This window comes from Falco biarmicus, chromosome 8 (assembly GCF_023638135.1).
Source record: "Falco biarmicus isolate bFalBia1 chromosome 8, bFalBia1.pri, whole genome shotgun sequence".
NCBI classification, from domain to species: domain Eukaryota; kingdom Metazoa; phylum Chordata; class Aves; order Falconiformes; family Falconidae; genus Falco; species Falco biarmicus.
This window is the reverse complement of record NC_079295.1, coordinates 755,634-779,585: the sequence shown is the minus strand read 5'-3', so window position 1 is coordinate 779,585 and position 23,952 is coordinate 755,634. Positions and strand designations below refer to the sequence as shown.

The window sequence follows — 23,952 nt, the reverse complement described above, 5'->3', positions numbered from 1 at the left end:
TTCCCAAGGTGCCTTTTTTGGGCTCTTAACGGTTGCAGCTTTGAAGGGTCAGTTTTGCTCACCACAGGAAGCAGGGAGCAGAACTTTTGTGCTGTGCCTCACATGGCTGCCAGGGCAGGGTGAGAAGCAGCAAAAGAATTCCTTCCCGGCACCTTCTCCAGGGGGGAACAGTGCTGCACTTATGTCAAGGTCAGCTCTGGTTCTGCATGAGTGCAAAATTTTGGGGTCAATTTTATCACCACGCAAAGCAGGGAGCAGAACTTTAGTGCTGTGCCTCACATGGCTGCCAGGGCAGGGTGAGAAGCAGCAAGAGAATTCCTGCCTGGCACCTTCTCCAGGGGGACAGTGCAGCACTTTGCCAAGGTGACTCTTTGGGGCTCTGCATGATTGCCAATGTAAAGGCGTCCAGTTTCTCACCACAGAGAGAAGGGTGCCGAACTTTTCTGCTGTGCCTGACGTGGCTGCAAGGACATGGTGAGAAGATCCCAGGTAGGAATTCTCTTGCTGTTTCCCACCGTGCCCTGGCAGCCATGAGAGGAACAGCACAAAAGTTCTGCTCCATGCATTCTGTTCTGAGAAATTTGACCTCTCATACTTGGAATCATTCACAGAGCAAAAAAATCACCTTGGGAAAGCGCAGCGCTGCTCCCCTGGAGAAGACGCTAGGAAGGAATTGTTTTGCTGTTTCTCACCGTGCTCTGGCAGCCATGTGAGGTACAGCACAAAAGTTCTGCTCCCTGCTTTCTGTGGTGAGAAAACAGACCCCTCACATTTGAAATCATGCAGAGCCAAAAAACCTCACCTTGGCAAAGCGCAGCGCTGCTCCCCTGGAGAAGGTGCCAGGCAGGATTTCTCTTGCTGCTTCTCACCCTGCCCTGGCAGCCATGTGAGGCACAGCACAAAAGCAGAGCAGTACATAGTAGTAGGTACTGGAGTAAAGGGAGCGTGTGGGAGGAGGCTGGAGCTTGGCACCCTGCTCTGGCACACCTGGGTTTCCTGAGACACGTCAGGAATTGTACCCCAGCCCTGGGTATATTTCCTCATTGCTTTTCTGAGGTGATGGTAGCTGTTGTGTCCTGGCGCAGCTGGTTCCCCTGCCCAGGGTTGGGGCGTTCATGCTCTGAACCCACAGTCGAGGTGCCCGAGCCGTCTGTGCCCTGAGCCTGGAGCAGAGGGGCAGTTGCAGTCTGTCCTTAATTTCTGGGGGGGGTGAAGGGCTCTCTGAGGTGGGGAAGATGGAGCTCCCCGTGCAGCAGCCAGGGGTGGTGGCTGGAGGTGGGCTGTGTTGCGGTTGCTGTTTTGTCCTGCCCCCGCAGGAGAATGTGGCTGCTTTCTTAGTTCTGCTGCTTTCCTCCTAATGCAGGAGGCTGGTCCCTGCAGGCTCCAGGGAAGTGGGGCTGTGGAAGTGCCTAACTCTGGGGCTAGAGGGTAGGGGAAGCTGCTGGACTGGTATGGGGGCATGCAGACTGGAAGCCCTCTGGAAATAACTGGTGTGGGCATGATGAGCAGGATTAGTTTCAAGTGAAGTGAAATTACAGTTAGCAAATTGAAACAAATAATCCAGTTACTCTCAAGACCCAGTAATAAAGCACTGATACCCAGATTAGTGTTGTATCATCCCCATTAGATTTCTCTCTTAACGAATAGTTATTTCTGGCTTTCAATCCGAGCTCCAGCTGCAGCATGCCCTTGTGTCCGTAGGACCGTGCTGTTCTCTCATGTTCCCGGCAAGGACAAAAGGAAATGTCCCTGAAACTATGAAGGGCCTGGTACCGTGAACATGCGCAATGCTGTAGCTGTTTCGGGAGTAATGAGCTGAAAGTATTGCCTCGTTTGCAGGATGTGGGTCAAACTTGAGGGGAAGGGAATGGTGGTCTTTGCATAGAATGGTGTCTAGCTGTGTACAGCAAGTCCACATGAAGAAAAATGATGTGGAACAGGAGGAAGCAGGAGGGGGTAGGATCTGTGATTTTTTACTTATTGTCCGGATGTAAAATAATTTTAGGGTAGAGCTGGGTTTGAGGCCACTGGTCTTTCAAGTCCCAGAAAAAAAAAGAGGTGGGGACATCCATCTGTTCCTTGGTCCAGTTAGCCAGAAAGGGAGGGGAAACGATTTCTCGTCCAAAGTAGTGCTTAGTAAATGCTGTACATACTCACCTTTGACTTTTGTCGGTGCTTGAGACCCACTTTCTGGGGGTGTTTTCTTTCCCTTTCTTGCACACCCACTTTTTGAGAGACAGATGGGGAGGTTGTCAGCAGGCTGGTGATAGAAGAAGGATGGCCCATGGACCTGTCAAGCCATGCTGCCTGCAGGATAAGGATGCTTGAGAGGAACTGCCATTAGGATAGCCTGAAGTGGCCAAGCTGTCACATCTGTTGTATTTCTATTTGAGCTAATTGCTCATGCGACTTTAATGGTTTCATGCTTTTATTTCTGCTGCCACAGCTTTTCATGCCTGTAGGGAGCCTAGAGTTTGGGTGTTAGTAAGTGAAAAAAATAAGGCCCTCATTCTCCATGGAGAAAGGCTCTTGGGCATGGTAATTTCATGCCTGGAAGGAGTCATATTTGCTGGATAAGTTTTGTAACCTAACCAAATTAGCTTTGAGAAACCATAGTTGTTAATCAGAGTGTTGAACTCTATGGTCCCTTAGTTAAAAACATCACCAACCTCCTTGCACAAAGGATGGGCGTTTGGTTTGCAAAGTAGGAGAGCAGTCTGATTTTGATGCTTGGGGCAGCAGCGATCCCTGGGTGTAAGGTTGTTCATAATAGTCTGAGCACTTAGTAGGGTCAGGCACAAAGTCACATCGGGTCAGCTGTTTTTGCAAAATGAAGCAGTGAAGTGACATTGTTCCCACCAAAAAACTTTTAAAGAGTAATAAAGGACAGTTTGGGTATTAATAGAGATTTGGATAATAATTCCAGCAAATAGTTCCAAAATACATGGAAGAGGGGGAGAAGATGAGAAGTGGCAGCAGTCTTTGATGTGTGTTTGTGGCTTGTGGGACTGCGCCCACAGCAAAAGGCTGTTTTGGGGTGTTTGTTCTGGGCTTTTACTTCTATCAGTCTTAACTCTGCCACTGAAATATGGTCTAGTTATGAAACAGGGTGGGGATGCCGGCTGCTCTCCAGTTATGAAGGAGCCACAGCCCGGAGACACAGCTGTCTCCTTTGGGTCTGCCATGGAAGGGGATGCTGGGTTTTCCAAGTCCCGTTGCTGTTCCTTGCAGGTCAACTGAGGCATGGCCACTGGAAAGCCCCGCTGGTTCACGGGGTCCTCCAGGATGGCTGGTAGATTCCCGAGCCAAGTGGTAGTGCCTCGTAAGCCGAAGCTAGCCAGAGGGACAGAGAAGCCTGCAACTGTAAGTACCTGCTGCGGCCAGGTAGGAGCTGTGTAAGGCTGGAAACTGCCCCCGCGTCCTTCCTCTACCTGCCCCTCCTGTTGTCTGGCAGCACTGTGAAGCTGGACACCACCTCCCCGTCTCTCTGCTGCCATGCTTCTGTCGGAGGTGGTGACCATGGTGCGGTAGGGGATGGACTGTGTGCTGCTTCAGGGGAAGTCCAGAGTTGTGTCTGGATGTGCCACTGGAGCCAGTTTAAATGAACGTACCGGGCATTGCACCGGAATAGCTGAAGCGTGAGCGTGTGCTTCTCTCCGCCCCCTTTGTGTGGGCAGTAACGTTTTGTCACCTCGGGATGCTTGCCAGCGCTGCTCTGACCATACCTGCCCTCCAGGCAGCTGGGCACGTGGTGGGCTGCTCAAACTCTGCTTGAAGGTTTCGAGAGGTATGGCTGGTCCCAGATGGAACAGGTTCCAAAACAGTTGTTCTGTCCCGTATCCCGTGTGGAGCACAGATCCAGCGCTGCAGACAGCAGCGGAGTCAGGGCAATTCCTCCTCCCCGTCCTCAGACAGCCCTTTGCTGACCAGAGCTCACTTGGCTGAAGATGACCTGGTGCTGAAGCTCTGTCGAGGAGATACCTTTGCATACTTCTGTGGAGGGGTCTCGGAGGCCCAAACAGAGAAAACAAGTGCTAATTCAAAAGAGATAACTAAAACTTGGAGCCATTCCTCTCCACCTCAGTCTTGGCACAACACTGATTTTCTGCTTTCCTGACTCACCCAGCAGTGACATCTCCACATGTGTGGTGGTTGTGAGCGTTGTGCAAGGGTGGAGTTAAGGGATTTCTGGTAACTCCTCCCAACCTTTTTCAAAGGTCACTGGCTCACTCCGGCCAAACTGGAAAGGAAACAAATGCCCGAAGAGCAAAACCCCCAACATGTCACATCAAATCACGAAGGAGAAGCTAACGGGACAAAGCTACTTGTTTGGAGCATGTGTATTGCACTCTCTATCATTAATTTACTAATGTTAAATATTTCAACAGGTAGTTATGGGACTTCCAGGACTATCCTAGCGGCTATGATCACAAATTATTCATCGGTGGCTCTTGAAGAAGAAAAGCCTTTCTGAATAAAGGCAGTTCTGTAGCTCTTGCTGGTGTTTTGCATTTCAGCTGACTCCCTCTGCCCTCCTGAAGGAGATGTCTCTTACCACCAAGCAGAGGCTGGCCAGCACTCGGGAGATGCGGCGACCCCAGATTATCCAGATTCTAGACATGAGCGAAGCCTCCCATCGTAAGGTAGCCTTTTCTTGCCCTTTTCCTTGCTGTTTGATGTGACGTTTGAAGAGAGCGCGTGCTTGTGACAGGCTTGCCTCCAGCTTATCTAAATGCCTTGGTGACTAAGTCCTGTTGTTGTTTCAGACTGCTGCCGGTGTGGAGTTCCTTCTGCTGGGGGAAAGGTAAAACATTTTTCCCCAGTGAGATGTTGAAGTCCTGACCTGCGCTAAGCCCATATAAACAACCTCTGTTGAAGTTGGTGGCTTTTGCTGGAGATGAGCTACTGCGGCTAAAGCATGATACTGGGGGAAGGCTGGGGCGGGCCACAAGGATGCAAGCTTGCAATTTCCCACCTTCCTGCTGAAATAGCCAGCCCTTGGTTTGGTGTAGTCTCTGTCGAACACTTGGGGTCATAGGATGCCCTCAGTGGTGGCAGCGTTGGCCTTTGAGGGCTGAGGGCCTACGGTAACTACTCAAGGTGTAGCTAAAGCAATTGCATGAATGCTTTGGGTTGGACCATCGAGTGGGACCCGTACAGGGTGTTAGATTTTTCAGGCTGCCGGGTACACAGGGGAATGGCCCTGGGCAGAGGGGAGTGGGTGTGCTTTATCTGGATCAATGTTTATTTACACGTGTGTTTAAAGCTGCTTTTCTTACAGATCTGCTTAGTATAACACACGTTCCAAAGGGGTAGATGACTGAGGTAGGCTGTTGAGTGGCAAACTGCCAGCGAGAGACCTGTAGCAAATTGGTTAAGGATTGCCCTAGACAGCGCGTGAGGTTGGGAACGCCTCGGACGAGCGCACACAGAACTGGCCGTGTGCTGTGGCCGCTGGCTTCAGCACGACCCTGACTCCTGTGGAGAAGCAGGAGACGTGCCTGTGTCTTGTGAGTGTGAAGAGTTCAGCTGGAAGGGGGGAGGCAGAGCAGGGAGGAGTTTTCTCAAAGTAACGCCTCGGCGCTGTAAGCATTTGCTGTTTCTGTATGTTTTCAGACCTGCTTCTGTAGTGGTATTAAAGAAACTGGCAATAATAGAATATAATGAAGCATCCATTTAAAGCTCGTGGGAAAAGGAGATGCCAAGTCCAGCTTTACTCAGATTGCCCAGTGATGCTGGGAAAGTACCTGGAACTTACCACCTCATCTGTCGCTTTCTTAACGGCGGTGTTCCTTTCTGGCCTGTCTTCTCTTCTTCCTGGTTTCTGGGCTGTGTGTCAAAAAAGAGATTTGAGGATGTGTTGGGCTCGGTCTCTGTGTCTCAATGTAAAGATGATCCCCAAATTGTTTCCCATGGGGTCTCCTGTAAATTCTTGGCTTTCCCTTGCTCCACGAGTGCTTACAGCTCTTGCAGTGAGTGCTCTGGAGCTGTGTGACCGTGTTAGCCCAGGGCTCTGCCGGAGGTAAGTGCTGCCTTGCCTGTTGGAGAAGGCGACCTGGAGAAACACCTGCCAAAAGAGCTGCTCGCTTGAGCCTGCTCTAGTGTGGCCCAGAAACTTTTGATCTGCTCAGAACACAGGTGGGTGAGCTTCTGTTCCCCTAGCGTGAGCTGGGCAGGCGTACTCACCAAGGGACTGTCCTTCGCTGGAGGCCAGTGTTGTATTCTCTCACCGATGAGTCTTTCTCCCCGCGGCTGAAACTCTCTGCTCTCTTTTGCATCTCCAGTTCTCGGCAGTTGCCCTGGAACAGAGCTTGTTCCGGCCTTTCCCATCAGAGGTGGTATTTCAGAGCTACGTCCCCGATGAGGTCTATGAAGTGCCACTGATTCTGAGGAACGTGGACAAGGTAAGTGCTGGGATGTGGAAGTTTAACCCTGTGCTGGAACTGGAGAGCAGTGTCATCCGTGCGGTGCACAGCACAGCCAGTCGCCTGCTGCAGCACAGCGCATCCAGAATAAAACGTCTCACCGCCTTTATTTTGCAAGACGGTGGAAATCTTGCCATGCTGAGGTTTCTCCCCCTGGTTTTGGCTGTGTGTTGGTGGTACCTAGCTGAAAGGAGCTTTTCTGGTCAGCACCTTTCCCCGTGGAAGCCCTGCACGGGTGGGAATGTTGGGGGCTGTACAGTTCTTCCCTGCCCTCGTGCTTTCCCTCGAGTGTGCACCGCGTCCTGGTGGCTCCGTGGTTAATCTCAGTTTCCACAGGGCACCTCTGCCTCTGGGTGAGCTGCACAGAGAGCTGAATGGGCTGTCAGAGCTCGGGGTGGGGTCTTCTCCACTTTATGCTGGAGTAAGTTATAATTAGTGGTAACAGCGCTTCAGGAAAGGTGTTTTGAAACAGCAGTGGAAGCAGGCTGATTTAGCAGCAGCAGCGGGAGGCCTTTAGGTGCCCCTTCAGGCTCCTGCTAAGCTTAATTGGGTTCTGCTCAGGTTTTCCTGAGACAACGTGATGCTCTGCTTCCCCTTTGGAGAGCCACGGCCTGTTTGGAGTAAAGTGCCCTCAAAGGTCTCCACCTTTACTTGAAAAAAACGATCATTTTGAGACTTCCCAAGAAAGTTGAGAATGGAAAAGTTGAAAAATGTCAGCAGTTTTGTTCCACTGTCAGGAGGGAAATTGGGACCTTTTGAACTTCAGCTGGGGAAACGTTTGCTGGAATGAGGCATGTGCCAAGGGCAAGCTGGTGGGAAAAGGCAGGAGGGAGGAAAGGAGCTGAGCTTGGTGTTCTCTCCCTGCGCACTTTCATACACGCAGGGGTTTCTCTTGATACATAGCAGTAAGTGCACGGGCAGTAGAGACAGGTCAGAAAGAGGGGTGTAATTAAGGATACTCTTCTGTAATGAAGAGGAAGGGGTATGCGTGAGGGCAGGGTGGGATGGGAAGATGGAAGTGTGCACAAGAGACGGTGAATTCGCCTCCTTTCCAAATTTCCCTGTTGGGGAGGGCAAACAGGTGGACAACAAAAAAAAGCTGTCGAGGCATACTGCAGGTGGAAGAACAGCAAGTCCAAGTATCTCCTGAGATAACAGGTTGTGACAGGGATGTGGGTGAAAATGGAAGACCCTTTGGCAAGGAAGGATGCGGGTGTGCTCCCTCAGTTATTCCGGGAGAGTACTGCACCATTCCTGGTCTGGCATTTAACTTGGGAACATTGATAAGATGCAGCATGTGTGCCTGCACCCGGGGGATGCCACTGGTGTGATCTGCGCTGAATTTTGGGCAGTCTTTGCTGTAGGTATCCTCGTCCCTGATTAAAATGTGCCTCAGTCCTCACTTTCTCTCTTCCTACTCCCTGCTTCATTCCCACTGAGTCTTTGGCTTCACCTGCTCCATTATCCATGCAGCACTTCAAAATGTTTATCTTTGCCAAGTACCAGCCAACAGGCAAACAGTTAATTTGCTCTATTCATGCTTCCTCAAGTGGAAAAGATCATCTGCATTAACATTTCTGCCATTCCCAGTAAATGATAATAAACTTGTACTGTGTAAAGCTGCACCTTGGGATTTACGTGCCCTGTGAAGGGGGAGGCAATGTGTGAACTGTGGTTTTTTTCCCAAAACAATGTAGTTTTGAAGCTAGTTAGAGCTCAACCACTGGAGAGCATGGGTGTAAAAGTAAGATAAGCTCCAGGAAAATCTTTGGTATGTTTTAAATACAGAAAGACAGAGAGGATAATCCTGCGAGGGTGTTATATTCTAAATTGGTTGGCTTTTGGCGATGTCCTGGAGAAAAGCAACGTTGTGCTCCGTCTCAAGTTTTTCGTGCCAGTTTCCCACATTCCTCTGAATCATACTGAGTTACACTGCATGGTAGCCTGAAGTTGTCTGCCCCATAAAAATACAGCTGACAGCAAAATATATTCCGCATAGAGGCTCTGTAATCATGCAACTACAGAAGTGCTGTACTATATACTTCCTGCTCTTACCTGTGTTGTAAAAATTGCTTTTCTATTTTCAGGCTGTTCCTCAGCACCCTCAGATGTTCTGGGTGGCTTTTGCTGAAGGTCTGAGCCACACGTGCTCCCCTTCTAAGGGACATGGTGACCAAAATGCTTGTCTGCACTGTGAAGTTGGCTCCTGGAACTCGCCGCCCCAGGACATTGCTGCGTTCCAAGGGCGTTTGGAGAGTTCAGGACTGCCTTGGCCACGGGTTACCAGGCTCGGGTGGGTGGTGCAGAGTGAGCCTCCATTTTTTCCAAGCCTCATGTGGGGTTGTTGTTGATCCGTGAAGCTGCCCACCAGTCCAAACCACCTGCTTCAGACTTTGAGATTTGGCGCTCAGGGGTTGCTCTCTATGTGCTAGGAAAATGCCTGTGTGCTGTCTGTGTGCTGGTGGTGCCCCAGAGGGCAGAACCGTGCAGCAGGGTGCCTGCAGGGACTGCTGGGGGTGGGCAGGGGTCCCCAGGGATCTGGCTTGCCTGCACTGGCAGCTGCCTGGCTACAGTCACAGGCAGCAGGAGCCTCCGGAGAGCAGAGGTTGGCTTTTAATAATGAAACCACCACCAGGCAGTGCCAGTCATGTATCTCGGGGCAGAAAATGCCTTTGAGGCCCCTAGTTGATAGGCACAGCCTGGGGGGTCGCCTGGCTTTCCATCACTTGGCCAGGTTGCTGGCTCTCATCCTCTGCATCAGCCTTTCCTTGTAGCATATTGTGCTTCTCCCTTGCTTCTTTCCAGCTCCCTTTGGATTTTCCCAGCCATCTCTCTGTTTCTGGGGTTGTCTCTTTGTCTTCCTGGGTCTCCTCCTTTTGCTCTTCATTTGCTGCTTTTATTCCCAGTAAGGCCACAGTATCTGTGGTCCCCTCTTGCTGGTCTGCCTACATGGCTGTAGCACCGCAGCTTGACTGCCCCGCTCAAACCCAGCACGTTAAAGTGAATTTCTTCCTTCCGCCAGGATTAACACGTACTGTTTGGCGTTCAGATAATACATGCCCCTTCTAGGGGCATGTCTGCCTGGATGTGTACGGGCAGAAGCCAGCAGATTCTCTGGGCTTATTGAATACACGGGTGACTTGATTCAGATATTATACCGCCGTGCTGCTGGTGTCTTCCCTGCTTGGCCCTTCCTTCATCGCCCTGCTGCCTCTGGCCTCGAGCTGTTTTGCCCAGGCAGAAGGGATTAATGTTCACTCTTATGTGTTACGTGCATGTACCTCCAGAGCTAAAAGTGCTTTGTGAAGGTGGTATCACCAGGCCTCTTCTCCTCCTGTTTCCACAAGCTGCAAGATCATACTTTCCTCTCTTTTCTGCAGGTTCCTGGGCTGGTGAAGGTCATCTTGGAGAGCTCACCTTATTTCAAGCTGATCAGCCACCATGCTGTGTGCCGCAAGGTACTGCCTGGCATGCTTGCGACTTTCCGCATCGTTTTCTCCCCTGATGAGAACAAGGTGAGACTGGAGGTCCCGAGAGGTGTGTGCCTTCAGTGGGAGGTGAACCTGCGGGGCTGGGTTCAGAACAGGGCATCTGCTGTGGGTTTTGAGGCACTGTCCTGGTTTCGGTGGCATTGCACTGGATCTGCAGCTGGGGGAAACTTTTCCTGTGGTGAAGATGATGCTGTCATAGGCTGGAGGCTCTTCTATGCTTCAGACTGTGATTATCCTTTGGTGCTGGAACGTTTAATGCCATGTCTGTTGGCTTCAGGGATAAGAGTGCACTGTGTGGTGGGGTGGCCTCTCATGGTGTTGGTTTCTAGTATCTGACTATTGCTGCATAATTACGGGTTTGCTCTGATAATTATAAATACAAAAGCCTGTTTGCATAAATACAAACCTGTTGTTTGGAGGACCCAAAGCTGAGCCTGATCAGAGTGAGGACCACCACCTTTGAAAACTGGAGTTGCTTCTTGAATGCATATCGTGTTGGCCGCAGTAGTGAGACGGCGGAACGTTCTGTCTGAAGCCGGCACTTTTCTTGCACACCGGTCATAGCCCATGCCGTGCTGCGAGGTTTGCTCTAGGCTGTGGTCAGGCAGCCTGCAGCTGGTCACATCCTGGCTGGCAGCACCATGCGATGCCACCGCAGCAGGGACTGACGAGCTGTGCGTTCCCTCCCTGTGCTTTCCTGGGCGTTTTCAGGGGAAGGCGCACGTGGGACAGTAGGGAAATGGCAGGGAGGGGTGCTGATAAGGTGTTTAGCCATCGCACCTCTCTACTCGATGTTAGGGGCTTAATTATGATGGAAAACGCTAGGGGAATGGCTAGATCCAGAGAGCTTTCCCCTTTCCCGTCTGGCAACCAGTTCCCTGCCTCACCCTGGGCTGGAGCGAAGGTGATGCTTTTTCATACCCTCTGTGTTCCAGCCTTGCCGCTGTGCTGCCCCTGAGGATACTTGCCCACCTGTGCTCCAGCTGTGATTCTAGGGGAGAAGATGCGCTGTGCTCGTGGCAGGGAGCCAGCCTGGCCCAGACACGCTGAGCTCCAGATGTCTTTAACCAGCAGGAGGCTGGTGTGCTGCAGAGGACTGAGGCATCTGGAGCGCACACAGGAGTGAAGGGGCAGGTAGCATCTGCAGGCAGAGTGTTAGCCTGGAGCCTTTGGGCAGTCACGCTGGTGTGGCTGTGCCTGCGTGCATGGGGCTGTGGTTGCTGTGTCAGCTGGCACCTATTCCCTGCCCCGTGTGCCATGCTTTTGCTCGGAGGTTGGAACGTCGGTGCTGTGGCCCTGGCAAGTCTGGCACTGTGCCGTGATGTGAAGGGGCGGCGGTGTTACCTGGAGGCTTGTTAACGCAAAAGGGTTTGGTACCTGGCATGGAAGGGAGGAAGCCCTGCAGGGGAACACAGACAGACAGGCTGACTCTTTACACCAGCACTCTGCTGCCTCTTGGCACAGTTCTTTGCGTGACTTTGTGGGTGATGCAAGGTGAGGGGGTCGCTCTGAGCCAGCTGGTGTTTCTGTGCCAGGCCAGAGGTGCAGGCTCTCTTTGGGCACAGCTGTTCTCTCATCTTCCGTTTGCTGCTTAGACTTAGTTGAACACCCTGTCCTATCCTCAAACAGCATGGCTGTAGCAAACTAGAGAGGAAATGCCCTGTGGTGCCTGGCTCCCCATGCTTGTGAAATGATCTGTTGCTTTGCGGAGGGACTGAGAAATTGTTTTACGTCATTCGTATGGAAGGTTAAAACGATGTTGGCTTAGGGCAGTTCTCCATACTGCCCAAGTGACATAAGAGCTTAATCCCACCGAGGTAGGCTTTGCAGGGGACACTGCTTCCTTTAAAATGTGATTGACTAGTATTCATGAGCATTCATTTTTGGGATGGAAGTAAATCGGTTCCCATGAAGGGCAAAGAGCTGCTCTTCAACTACAGAGAAGCAGCAGAGCAACACATGAACATCACCCCAAATAGAAGTAGGGTGAGGTAACTCCCAGGAACACTCATGTCCAGTACTTTGTCCCTTGTCTTGCCCTTGAACTGGTGAGTGTGTGGCATTAGGGAGCTGTGCCAGCGAGGTCCTCTGCACAGCTCGAGCGACACCCTGGCGGTTTCTGCCGACCTGGGTTTTGTGCTCCTTGCAGGGCATTGGGAGAGGGATGTGGGCTGCTTGGTGAGGAGCACATGGGGACTCTACAGCAGAACCAGAATGTTGTATAAATCGAACTTTTTGTCTCGTACTTGATGGAGTGTGAGTCAGGAAAGTGCCGGAGTGCTGTCGCTCAGCTAGAAATGCATCAGTAGCATGGTCAGGATGTGCAGAGCACCTTGAAAAGCCCTTAGCCAAGAGGCAGGCTTTGGGAGATGGTTCTGTAAAGCCACCTGTGTTGGGCTTGCAGTTGCTTGCCTGCAGAGTATCTGTGTGTTAGTTGTGGAAGGCTCAGGAGTGCTGCCTTTGAATAACTCCTACATCTCTGATACTGCATGATCCACAGGGACTGTGGGTAACCCAGTGAAGTGGGGTCTGGGTCTTCCTGATGAGGAGCCGGTTTGTGTCATTCTCTTGCTTTGAATCTGTTCTTCCCTGGCGTAAGTCTGACTTCAGTGAAGTCACTCCTGATTGAAAGGAGTAAAATTGTGCCTCAGCCCTAAGTAATAGGGCCATGTGAGTTGTTAGTGGCTGAAATGCCACGTAGCCCTTTCTTGGAAAATGAGCAGTTTCCTACTGTCTCGCAGTCATTTGGGAATGTGCCACGTGGTCAGACTGTCAGAAAAGGAATAGCTGACGCGCCTCTTGGTTTATTGGCACTTGTGTTATAAATGAACTGCTAATTTTTCTGCTGGGCAACATTTCCAGTTTGTTACTCTTGCTGCTTCTGATTTGCACGTTTCTGTTCTATGGCTCCATTGTACAGCGTGGGTGTTCTCGTGCCAGCCCCTGTTCCCGTGTGTTCTTGCGTTATGGTCTGACGGCCTCTGCTGAACTGGAAACCATTGTGGCACTGACCGGCAGATAAACAACAGACAGAAATACTTCCATTTGTGCGTCCTTCAGGCTTATTAGTAGTTTATTGTAAAGGAAGAAGGAAGCAAGAAGCACATAAAAACATGGCAGAGCTTATTCTGTGTTGTCCTCTTGCTCTTTTCACTGTAGCAGTGCACTGTTTTCAGGCAGTGCAAGTTCAGTCTGTGAGGTTTGTGAAATTCATTGCTGATGCTCAGTGGAGACTGAATTAATGCACATTGATTACTCTGGAATATGACAGGACGGTGAGTTATTGCATGACTGAAATGAAGTCCTTTAAAATTCAGCCCAGCCCTGCTAGATGTTTTGTTGTGCACAGAAGCTATTCCAAGAATACTTTTAAGATGACTCCTGTGAGGAGGAAAGGGGCAGAAGACCAAGGCAAATGGCGCGGCGCCACAGGAACCTGAAGCCAAGTGACTCATTTCAAGGACTCCTGTGAACCGGCGGCTGAGGGGGGCAGGCGCAGGGGCACCCCCTCTGCTGCGAACGGATATTCATCCTCTGGTCTCTCCTCCGTTGTCACGGCCCTTATTTTCCAGCCTTTTTTTATATCAGGGTTTCAGCAGGAGCTTTCCCTGCTTGGCTTGCTGTGTTACCTCATGCTACAAGGATCTTTTCTTTGCAGGTTGGCTGCTGCAAGGACTTCAGTGAAGCATTTGGGATAGGTTATGCAGGGAAACTGACATCTGAGTTTGGGGTTCTGGGCAGTTAGGCTTGATATTGCTGCGACAGTAATTACTGTTAGCCTGAGTTTACAAAGAGCCTGAAACAACACCCAAGACGAGCAGCCGCTTCAGTCTCAGTGGGTGCCAGTTCAGACGCCAGTGGTGATACCTGGAAGGCCAGAGCTTGTAATTTACTGCTTGTCACAGGGGAGCACGAGAAGGGGAGCCATCGTACAACTGTCTGTATCTTCCTTGAAACTGAGAGGGGAGTTGTATGCAGGATGAAGTCGTGTTTTCATGAAAACCTATAGCCTGAAGCTGTGTCTAAACACAGCAAACTTTAAAGCATAGATGGGATGCAACCCCTCTGTCATCCAGGCACGTTTATTTAGAAACCTGGTCTTAAACAGTCTGCTAAGGGTTTGCAGTTGCGAAGCAGAACAACATTTTGAACTGGTCTCAACTGTGCCCCTAGGCTGCAAGCAAGTGCGTAGCAGGGTTAGTGCCCTGGTAACACGAGGCAGTGCTGCAGTAGAGACTTTGCAACCTGTTGCCCCCAAGGGAGGGCAATTCAGCTTTCAAAAGCTTAAGGGACCATGGGTTCACAGTGGCACAAACAGCCAGCTTCTGCCTAGCACCCCTCTTGCCTTGGGTTTCCCCCTGTTTGGGCTGGCGCTGCATTCAGCCTGGTGCAGGGTCCCACGTTGGTGGGGTGGTAGAGCGTGGCTGAAGGGTCAGCCCGCTCTGAAGTGCTGAGTCAAGCCTTGCACGGGATGCCATGTCCCACGGTGTCCCTGGAGAGGGGGCTTGGAGCATAATGTGCATCTGCATGAATGGCGAGAGGCATCTTTCTCTCTCAAGGTCGTGGTTGTCTCTGTGAAACCAAATCCTTGTTGCTTTAGCCTTGCCCTCAGGTCCCTGGAGAAATCCCTTGTGCATTGCTGTGCAGGTGGTCCCAGCGCCCCTCACCAGCAACGGAGCTGGGAAGGCTGCCTGTGCTTGCTTTTGGGGGGGATTTATTTCTTGGGCTCTTAATTGCATTGCTGTTGATCCATTTGCTCCTTAGCAATGACAACACCTTGACAATTACTTCCTTTTACTTGCTCCAAGTAGCTCCAGTTGTTGAAGTTCCTTTTTTCTTTATCCTCCTGCTGATCTGAACTTGCATCCTCCTCTGCCTACCTGGCACCTGGAAGAGGGAGCTAAGTAAATATGGCATGCCAAGACTTAATAAGGCAGGTAGCTTTCAATTGGCTTTGCAATGCCTTTGTTACAGTAGTGTGGCCAAAAGAACAACAACAACAAAAGCAAATAACATTCTTCATTTGCTAATGAGTTTCTGAGGATCGAAACAGTGCAGGACGTGAAGTACCCAGATAATAGGTGCTTTAAATTCGTATGGGCTGCCCATAGCTTTTATTTTAGAGGGCTTAGGCTGCAAGATTGAGTACAAAATTGCTAACTCAGAACGACTTGCTGAAGATGAAACGCTTTCCTGAAATGCGGTATTAAATCATGCAGGTTGCTTGCTGCAGTTCCCTTCCTAGTATTTTACCTTCCAAATAGGAAAAGCAAAAGCCCTTCTGCAGTTTCTAGGGTGAATATTTGAGATGTCTAGAAAAGGAGATTATTCTTTTTGTCTTGGGTGGGGCAGCATCTGTATTGACAAGCTTAAACCCCAGCTGAGCAGGTGGTAGGCGAGGTGCTGGGTGGTGGGTGAGGCGCTGGCTGTCAGCGCTTGCGTTAGAGCAATAGGTACGTGTCTGTGCCTGGGCTGGCTGCCTTAGGGCCCTTCCAGGAGGGGATGGGGACGGGAGCAGGCAATCCCAGCTGTGGGGGAGTCTGGATCGGTTCTGCTGAAGGGAGTTTGCTGCTGTATGCAATTCCTAAATCATTAAAATCCTAAAGTGCTTGCTGCTTCAACAGTGATAAAAATATCAAATTAATTAAAAGCACTGAGGAAAAAATCAGGGCAGCCAGTGAGTGACGAGAAGCAGAGTTTTTATCAGCTCATCCATAAGAGCGCTGCTGGGGGTAATGGCTCCTGGCCCTATGGCAGCAGATTTACCACTGATTTCAGTGGGGGCAAGGTGATAGTTCCAGCGCAGCGATGCCACGCCATACATCTGGAGACTGCTCTGCTCATCTCTACAGTAACATGATTTTGGTAATTTGATTTGCCTTCCTGCTGCTAAACGCCAGGCAGCCGGGGCGCGGGGGGGATTGCCTGGCTCTGTTCTGCAGAAGGCAGTGGCTGGGACTGCACAGCCGGCTTTGCTCTGGTGGGGTGTCTGAGTGTCCCCTGTGTGCAGCTCCCGATGCCGCCTGCCTGGGGTGGGTGTGCTAACCAGGCACGCCGTCACTTACTCCTCTAGAACAGACCTTACAGAGGGGTGTGATTACGGCATCAGCCAGAGCTGTCTCCTGTGTCCCCTGAGGCTGGGTGAGATGTAAAGGGAAACGGAGTTCAGACACAGGAAGAACTAACACCCTTTAATTCTAGCGCAGAGGTGGCATAGGCTGCTGAGGGCAGGGGTGGAACCGTTAGCGCTTCTAGGTACTTGTGAAACCTCTCGCAAAAACAGTTTGGGTCTGGAGCTGAGCCAGCTCTGGTGTGGGGAGATGGATCAGGTGGCTTTTGAAGGGTGCGTGTCCCCAGCCTTGGCCCTATAACGCTGTGAGAAGGGGCAGGAAATACAGCCGTACCCTGCACTGCCCTGACGCTGCCGCAATTACCGTGTCCAGCTTGTGAAGTATTTCACCGAAGACTGACCGTTGACTATGCATGTGGTGAAGTCCTTTTGAAAGTGTACCTGAGCATCCCCTGCCAAGCTTCAACGAGGTCGCCGCGTTGCTGGCACTGGAGTTAGTGCTGTGGCACAGCTGGGTTCTCAGTGGTGCTTCCAATAGTCTGCAGTGGCGATCGAAGCAGGTTGCGTTAGTGCTGTGATCCCTTGCATGAAGAGACTGTTCTGGTGTCTCGGAATCAAAGCATCAGATAATTGTGGTGCTGCCAGCTTGCTGCAAAAGCAGGTGAATCAATGGGGTTGTTTCTCCTTTGCAAGTTAACGACCCTGTGCAAGTCATGCTACTGGAATGAAAGCTCATGAAGGTAAAAAGTACTGTTGCGTTACTGAATGATACTGCTACAGCCATAGAAAACAGCAGCTTTCCTTCTGCCGTGGGGAAAGTACTAAAAGCATTGTGCTGAGATTGTTTCTTTCCCCGCAGGATTATTTCCACGAGCTCATCTGCATCACAGAAAGGGGAGAAGTTTGTTGTGCCTCTCCGAGCTATAGGTGCCCGAGCTATCCTGGACTTCCCCGACCAGGTGAACTTCTCAGCCTGTCCAGTCAAGTACAGCACCCAGAAAACACTGCTGGTTCGCAACATCGGTAACGGGGCGGCCCGCTACTGCATCAGCCCTCAGAGGTAGGGAGCTCATCTCTTTTTGTGCAAAACACTGTTGTGTGATAATACAGTTGGTAAACAGCGACAAAAAGGAGCCAGAGCGCGTGAGCTGCTGTACTGCTGCCGTGGCTGGAAATGGGCAGGGCACGTGGGGTTTGCTGTTGATTATAGTGTTTGAAGCATGGCGCAGCCTCTGCTAAAACTCTGCAAGCTGCAGAGTGGAGTTTTATAGTGCAACGGTGTCTTCAGTGCACAGTCGTGCAAGACTGATTCTGTTAGATTGAACGAGCAAATGTAGGAAGGCAGCTGGACTGCCCTCGGGCTGTGTAAGATCCTGCGTGGCAGACGACAGCTCTAGGAGCTCAGTTCCTGAGGACCAAAGGCAGTGTTAAGAAATGGGCAAGCTCTGAGCTGGTGGAAGAGACATTTAAGAATTTATCATCAGCTTTACCAGCAGTTTGTCTATAGTAGCAAGTGCAATCAGAGATGATAGATCAAAGCAACTGGTATTGAGACCCTGACAAAAACCCTGTGGGGTCCAGAACCTGGTTTTCCAGTAGGTTTGATCTGGTCCCTGGGATCCACTGTTCTTCATTAGAATGAGCTCTTAAGTGGAGATGAGCTGGCAGCGGCTTCAAACCTGCACTTTAGCCCCAAAGCAGAATGCCGATGGGCGCACAGGCAAAAGGTGCAGCAAATGGCTGGTGCGTGGGTTGGGAGCCTTTTCTAGAGCTTTGTCTCTCTCAGATCTCCTGGAAAGTGCTCTAGCATGCTGTAGTAGCTACCAGCAACCCCCTTGATCTTCAGTACCTTCTGAAGTGGTTATGTGGCCCTATTGACCAAATATACCCATTCCCTGGGAGGCCACAAGCACGTGGCATTTCGGCAGTCTCCTGGTCAAGCGCCTGATGTGTGCTGTGTCGTGGACAGCCTGTACTGTTCCTCTTGGTCTGAGAAGACAGTCACTGGTTTTCCAGTTTGCTGAACTGGAGAGGGTAATGCGTTTTGGAAACTGCACCTGCAAGGAAACCACTTCAGCTGGCTGGTAGTTAGCTCCGTGTTGCTTGGTCCCAGAGGTTTTGGTGTAGGAGCTGAGGTCCAGAATGCAGCAAAGACGTGCCGTCTGCCTTAGTGCACCTGAGTTGCTTCGGTTTCTTCCCCAGGAAAACAGGGGTCAAGAGAAGGCTCTTTGCTCTTTCTCCTGGGAAATGCGAAGGTCCAAGAGGCTTCTACCAAAGCCTGGCAAGGCTGTTGAAGCAGGCTTCCAGGATGCTGTTCAAGCAGGCTGCTTCTTTTCACTGTGGAAATACATAGGCAGGAACTTGTAAATCCCTGTACAGCTTCCCTCTGGGATTTCCAGATCTACTTGTCACCACCAAAACAAGTACCCAGTCGTGTGTAGCATCTCTTGGCAATGTCCTTGCCAACTGTTCTATCGCGTGATACGGCGTACGTTGAATCCTGCTTGATATGGATTTTATGCTGAACTTCACCAATTGAATGTTTCAGTCCTGACTTGCAACAAAGGGATGGGAAGCGTTACGAAAGCTTTATTTCAAACTACACAAGAAAGTACAATTCTGAATAACTGGATTGCGTGTGCGCAGAGATCAAAAGCTGGTAAGATTTCCCATGTCAGCCAAAGGCATCAGTCATCTCTTCCATTTCGTTATGAACTTTTGAAAGCCAGTCTGAAATTTCAAACTGATGATCTTTGAATATAAGCAGCGTTTTATTCTAATTAGGTCGCCCCCACTTTCATTCAGATTTCTTTTTTAAATACTCTGAGGTTCCTGTCTTTCTGCTCTTTTATTTTTTTTTGCTTTAAGTGTTCAGCGAAATGTCATAACGAATTCCTCATTGGGAACTTTCTTAAAGGTTGAGTTCCTCTAATGCCTGTGTGTCTACCATCTGCCTATATATATGCACAGATGTATAAGAAATAATATGAGAAATTTGGGGAACACGTGAAATGGAATTGGGCTGCTGGAGAAGATAAAATCCTAGAATAACTTTGGAAGAGACCTCTGGAGATCATGTGAGCAAACACAGTGCTCAGAGCAAGACCAGTGTCAAAGTTTGATCAGGTGTGCACTCAACACGAAAAGTAAGACCAAGTGATACCAGCCTTCGTCTTTCCTTCTCAAGGCTGTGCAAAGCCATTTATCCCAGCATCTCCCTGTATGTGCTGTGCTCCAGCCCCTAAGCTCCTCTTCTGTAGAAAGGCTTTCGTGCCCACCAGCCTGCACTGCCAGGGATTCTTCCATCCCAAATACAGGTTTTTGCATTTTCCATCCCTCGGCTGCATGCGGTTCTGCTGTGTCCCCTGAATAGCAGCCCAGCCCTCCAGTATCTCGACTGTACTCCCCCAAGCTTGTATCCTCCACTCAAAATCCGAGTGCTCCCCACTCTTGACCAGGTCACCACGTCCCCTTGCAGCCTGGGAGCAGAACAACCACGTTCTCCCTGTGCGATGAGGCCATGGTGTGCCAGGAGTGGTTTCTCCAGCCAGTGCTGGGGACTGCGCTGGGTGACAGTGGGTTCCCTGCTGCTTGTGCTGTGAGCAGTTGCTCAGGTGCCTGCCCCGAGGTCCCAGGTGAGCTCAGTGGCTCCAGCAGCCCCAGCAGAAAAGAACTGGCCTCCCAGCTGGCATGACAAGTTGGCTGGAGAGTCTCACCAATACACTGCTCCACAGGCGAGTAGGTCATTAGCTGTTAATTGTCTTTGAACAACTCTACTTACAGAGGCTTTCGCGGGAGAGACCGTTTTCCTCCTCATGTCAGGGGATTAATTTCCCTGCGTTAGAGGCTGTGACCAAGGCTGCATCATTATTAACGACAGGGGAAGTTTTTAGTTTAATGTCATGCATTCTTTTGAATGACTCCCGTAATGATTGTTCAGCATCACAAACACTTAAACCTGTGCTTTGGACGTTAATGCGTGGTGTTTCCTGTCCTGGAGAGCTTAATGTGTAGATACGAGACGCAGTATTTAAGAGTTATGGCATAGGTGGTAGGAGTGCCAGCCTTACAGACTTACATTCAGGACTGTTTTAGTCTCTTCCTATTTAGTGGAGAACAGAAGCAGCTTTAGTGTGTGCTTAACTTTTGCTGAGTACGGATGTAGTGTTGTGTTAAAGCCAACATCAATATCACATAATAGTTTTGTGTGCCGCTATGTGTAAGCATGCGTGCACGTGAGAGGGGGAGGAGGCTTAGTGGGGTAGAAGGGAATGAGAGATCAAAGTTTGTGGACCATCAGCTGGCCTCTGTGTCCTTCATTCTCTCTCTGCACAACTGAGACTTCTTAGTTGCTGCAACTTCTGTCTTCTGGCCTGGGCGAATTCAGGCTCTTGCCCCTTTGCAAGGCAGCTGCAGGCGCCACAGTTTCCTAGTCCAATGCGCCGCTCGTATCACTTCTCTCTGCCTCCTTTCTCAAAATTCCCTTGGCATCAAGCGTAACCTACCAGCTTTCACCTTCAGTGCATTTTTCAGCCCATCTCCAATGCTAACCTTTCCTCTCGGTCAGTACTGCGAGCTCTGCTCTTGCAGCGGGTCACTTCATAAGGACATTCCTTGCCTCTTACAACTTTATCTAAGGACTTGTGTGGTGTATTTTACTCCACGGCAGAGCTCTCAAATGAATCCACGGGGCCAGTTCAGCATCCTTCTGCTGTTGCTTGTTCAGAACTCTCCCTTGCCGTGGTATCTACCAGAAAACATGGACACGTTTTGACTCCTCTTTCGTAAAGGGTGTGTGTGTGTGTGTGTGTGTGGGAACCCTGACACCAAAGCACTCCCCATTATGCAGCTTGGCTCTGTGCCTGTCCTCCCCCTGCATGCCCATACCCAGCTGTTCACTGCATAGTGTAGTAATAAAAAAAATAACAATAGTATAAATATAGAAAGTCATTTCCTGCCATTCTCATTGTTAAGGCTGGATAGTGAGTTTCTTCTCCACGGCATTCACGGAGATAAATGTCATTCCAGCACATTTCAGTTGAAAATGGTGCCTGGAAGCAGATCTCAGTGCAGCACTGCCTTTTCCTGACGTTACACTGTGCTGTGCTGTGCTATGGGTTAGAGAGGATCTGTCTGAGAAGGTCCATTTAGGAATGTCCCATCAAGCTCTGGAAGCTCAGGAAATGATCTTACATGGCACAGTGCCAGGAGCCGCCTTGCATCCCTCCCTGCAGTACCCATTATACTACATGGAGGTGTGGGGCTGGAGAGTTACCATGGGATGTACAGGGATGTGACAACAGAGCCTACGTGCAGGGAAAGAGGGAAAGAGAGAGCTTGTGAGATGCTGGCTCTGTGCAGGATTTTTTCAGTATGGAGATGGAGTCTTGGATGCTTTGACCTAACAGACTGTGTTTACTGGAGTGGTTACAGTGCTCGACTTTGGCTTTTATACCATTACCAAAACATTACGTATGCCAAGATTAAGTGATCTTTGGGGGTTTTTTCCTGCAATAGGTCTTAGTTGACAGAGGGGGCAATTCAATCACCAGTAATTTTACTGTCGGTCTTGGGGTTGGAGGCAGCTTTTAATGAAATCAATTCTCACAAACTCAGATGATTTTATAATGCAAATTAAGGCACCAGAGGAGTAAAGGGGTTTTGGTTGTAGAAGAGAAACATACCATGGGACGAAGTATGTTGCAGCCTCGTTGCACGCTGCACTGACTAAACGTATGGTTCCAGGAGGAAAGGCAGCGCGGTAGTCGGGAAAGCCTGAGCCACAGAACTGTCAGCGTTGTTCACTTGTCAGTTGGTTGCTAAATTGTCAGGAGTATTTTGCCCGTGGTATCCTCATGGGATTTAACTTTTGCCCAGCTTGGGGAGCTGATGCCTGGTGAAAGCAAGCAAGATGTAAACGCCAAGGCAGATCACAATGAAATTGCTCACTAATCTGGTGTTGTTCCCTTTCTGAAGGGCAATTACGGGCAAGATCTCAGCAGGTTCTGCTGGGAAGGTCTCCCTCAGATTGGTGCGGCTAGATGAGTTTATACAAGCTGGGGATTGCAAGGCACCGTTGGGAGATCTGGACCTGTGAAAGTTTAGATGTTGTACAACAAAGCAAACGTACAAATGGACGTAGTTGAAAAGCATGTCAGAAGAAGAGCTATTAATAAACCTCCAAACCTTATCTTTCCTGTTTTGTCAGGAGCAGTAGTTATTCATTACAAGGGTAGATCTAACAGGACAAGAATTACCGTAAAGAACAGCTCACAATTAATGGCTAAAAGGCCAAAGTTTAGCCTGCCAGCTTCATCTGTTGGCAGTGGTTTCCGTGTGGCTATTAGTGTGTCAGGGACGTTTCCTTAGCATCTCTTATCTGTAGGCTGCAGGGAACAGCTTAGTGATGTGGACTGAAGTTCAGAGTTCAGGTGAAGCATGGACCTTACATCCCTCTGGGTCTTGGAGAAGCAGGTCTACGTGAGGGATACCAAGCTCCTGCTACATCAGGAACCAAGTTGTCCTGTGGGTACAGCGTGGGGTGGGAGGCAGGAGGTGCGGTGTCTGACTTGTGCTCTGTTTCTCAGTCCTGAGAATGAGTCCTGACCTCGGTGGGATCCTCTTCTCTGGTAATTTGAAGATGTGAAGGTATCTACTTTCTCGGGCATCCCCTGAAGTCATCCTCAGGAGTGTCATTCCCATCCCAGCTATCTGAGGGCAGGGGTATGCAGACATGGGGATGGAGTAGGAAGGGCATGGGATGGGAGGTAGTGCTGAAGTGTGGCCCTTACCCGGCAGCTTTTCTGTTCTGGCAATGTTTCTGGTAAAAACAACAAACTAAAAGAGGTGGGGGGGAATTTTTCTGTGCCTTTCCCACAGCAGGCAGTGATCCCCGCCAAGCACCAGCAGAGCCCTGCCCAGTATAACCAGGCACAACCCCCAGCGCAGGTGCAGGGCCATGTAGAGCAGCCCGGTTCTGAGGCTGGCGGCGCCTTGGCTTTCCTCCTCCCTCTCAAAAGCCTCAGGTCCAGCACGTGAACATTGCGGGCCCAATGCTTCCCCATTAGTCACTGGCGATGTTCTTGCTAGTCGTGATGGGAGCAGGTCAGGCCCCCAATTGCATCAGTGTCTCCTTAATGAGCAGGAACTCCAGCAATTTCATCAGCTGTCACTGCTTCCATGAGCGAAGCTCAGCTTGCGCATGGCTCCATTTTTTCTCATTATTTCTGTGGGCTGCACTCCCCAATCACTGTAAAACTCTGCAGAAAATATTTTTAAGGTGACAAATTGACCAGCAGCAAAGCACTAAATCCAATAACTTTTGCTTTCTAAGTGAGGCTGTACAAGAGCCGCAAAGCCCAGCTGCTGTTGTGCAGAAACATGTTGCATGTGACTTTTCCCTGAGCATTAAAGGACTGAATTATGTGTCTGTCAGCTGAGAGCTGTTTACCTGGCGACAAATCATAATTGCTCTTGTTAAATCTAAAGTACACCGACACATTTTCATACTATTTCCCACACATTGCACAGAATTTCTCTAGTAGGCCAAGCAAACAGTTACCAAGCCTGGATTACAACCCAGAGCCCCAGACTGCATTGCTTGTGAATACGCAGAAAACCTCCTGTTGAAGGTGCCTTGATATGCTCCTGCTAGCGGTGCTTCATTTAGCTAGAGATTTAATTGTTCAGGCTGTAAATGGGATACTCCTTTTGTGTCTTGTTTTCTTGTTTCTGTATCACTCTAATCTGCCTTTGCACTCGTACAGATTTTTCTTTGCTTAGAACAGCTTTCATTGAAATGCTGATAAAATGTGCCCTTTCTGAGGCAAACCCAGGATGCTTTCAAGGTAAAAAAAAAAAAAAAAAAGAAAGATAGATTAATTCTGCCATTAAAGTCTAATTATTCTCCGGTCATTCAAGAATAAACTTCTGTTCTCCCTGTCTGATTTCCAGGCTGTAATCTCAC

At 50.0% G+C, this 23,952-nt stretch overlaps 1 pseudogene; it reads left to right on the top strand.

Moving 5' to 3' along the window:
- The first annotated feature begins 3,233 nt into the window (after positions 1-3,233).
- The window catches only part of LOC130153731 (hydrocephalus-inducing protein homolog), a 62,755-nt pseudogene continuing 42,036 nt past the window's right edge, over positions 3,234-23,952 (top strand).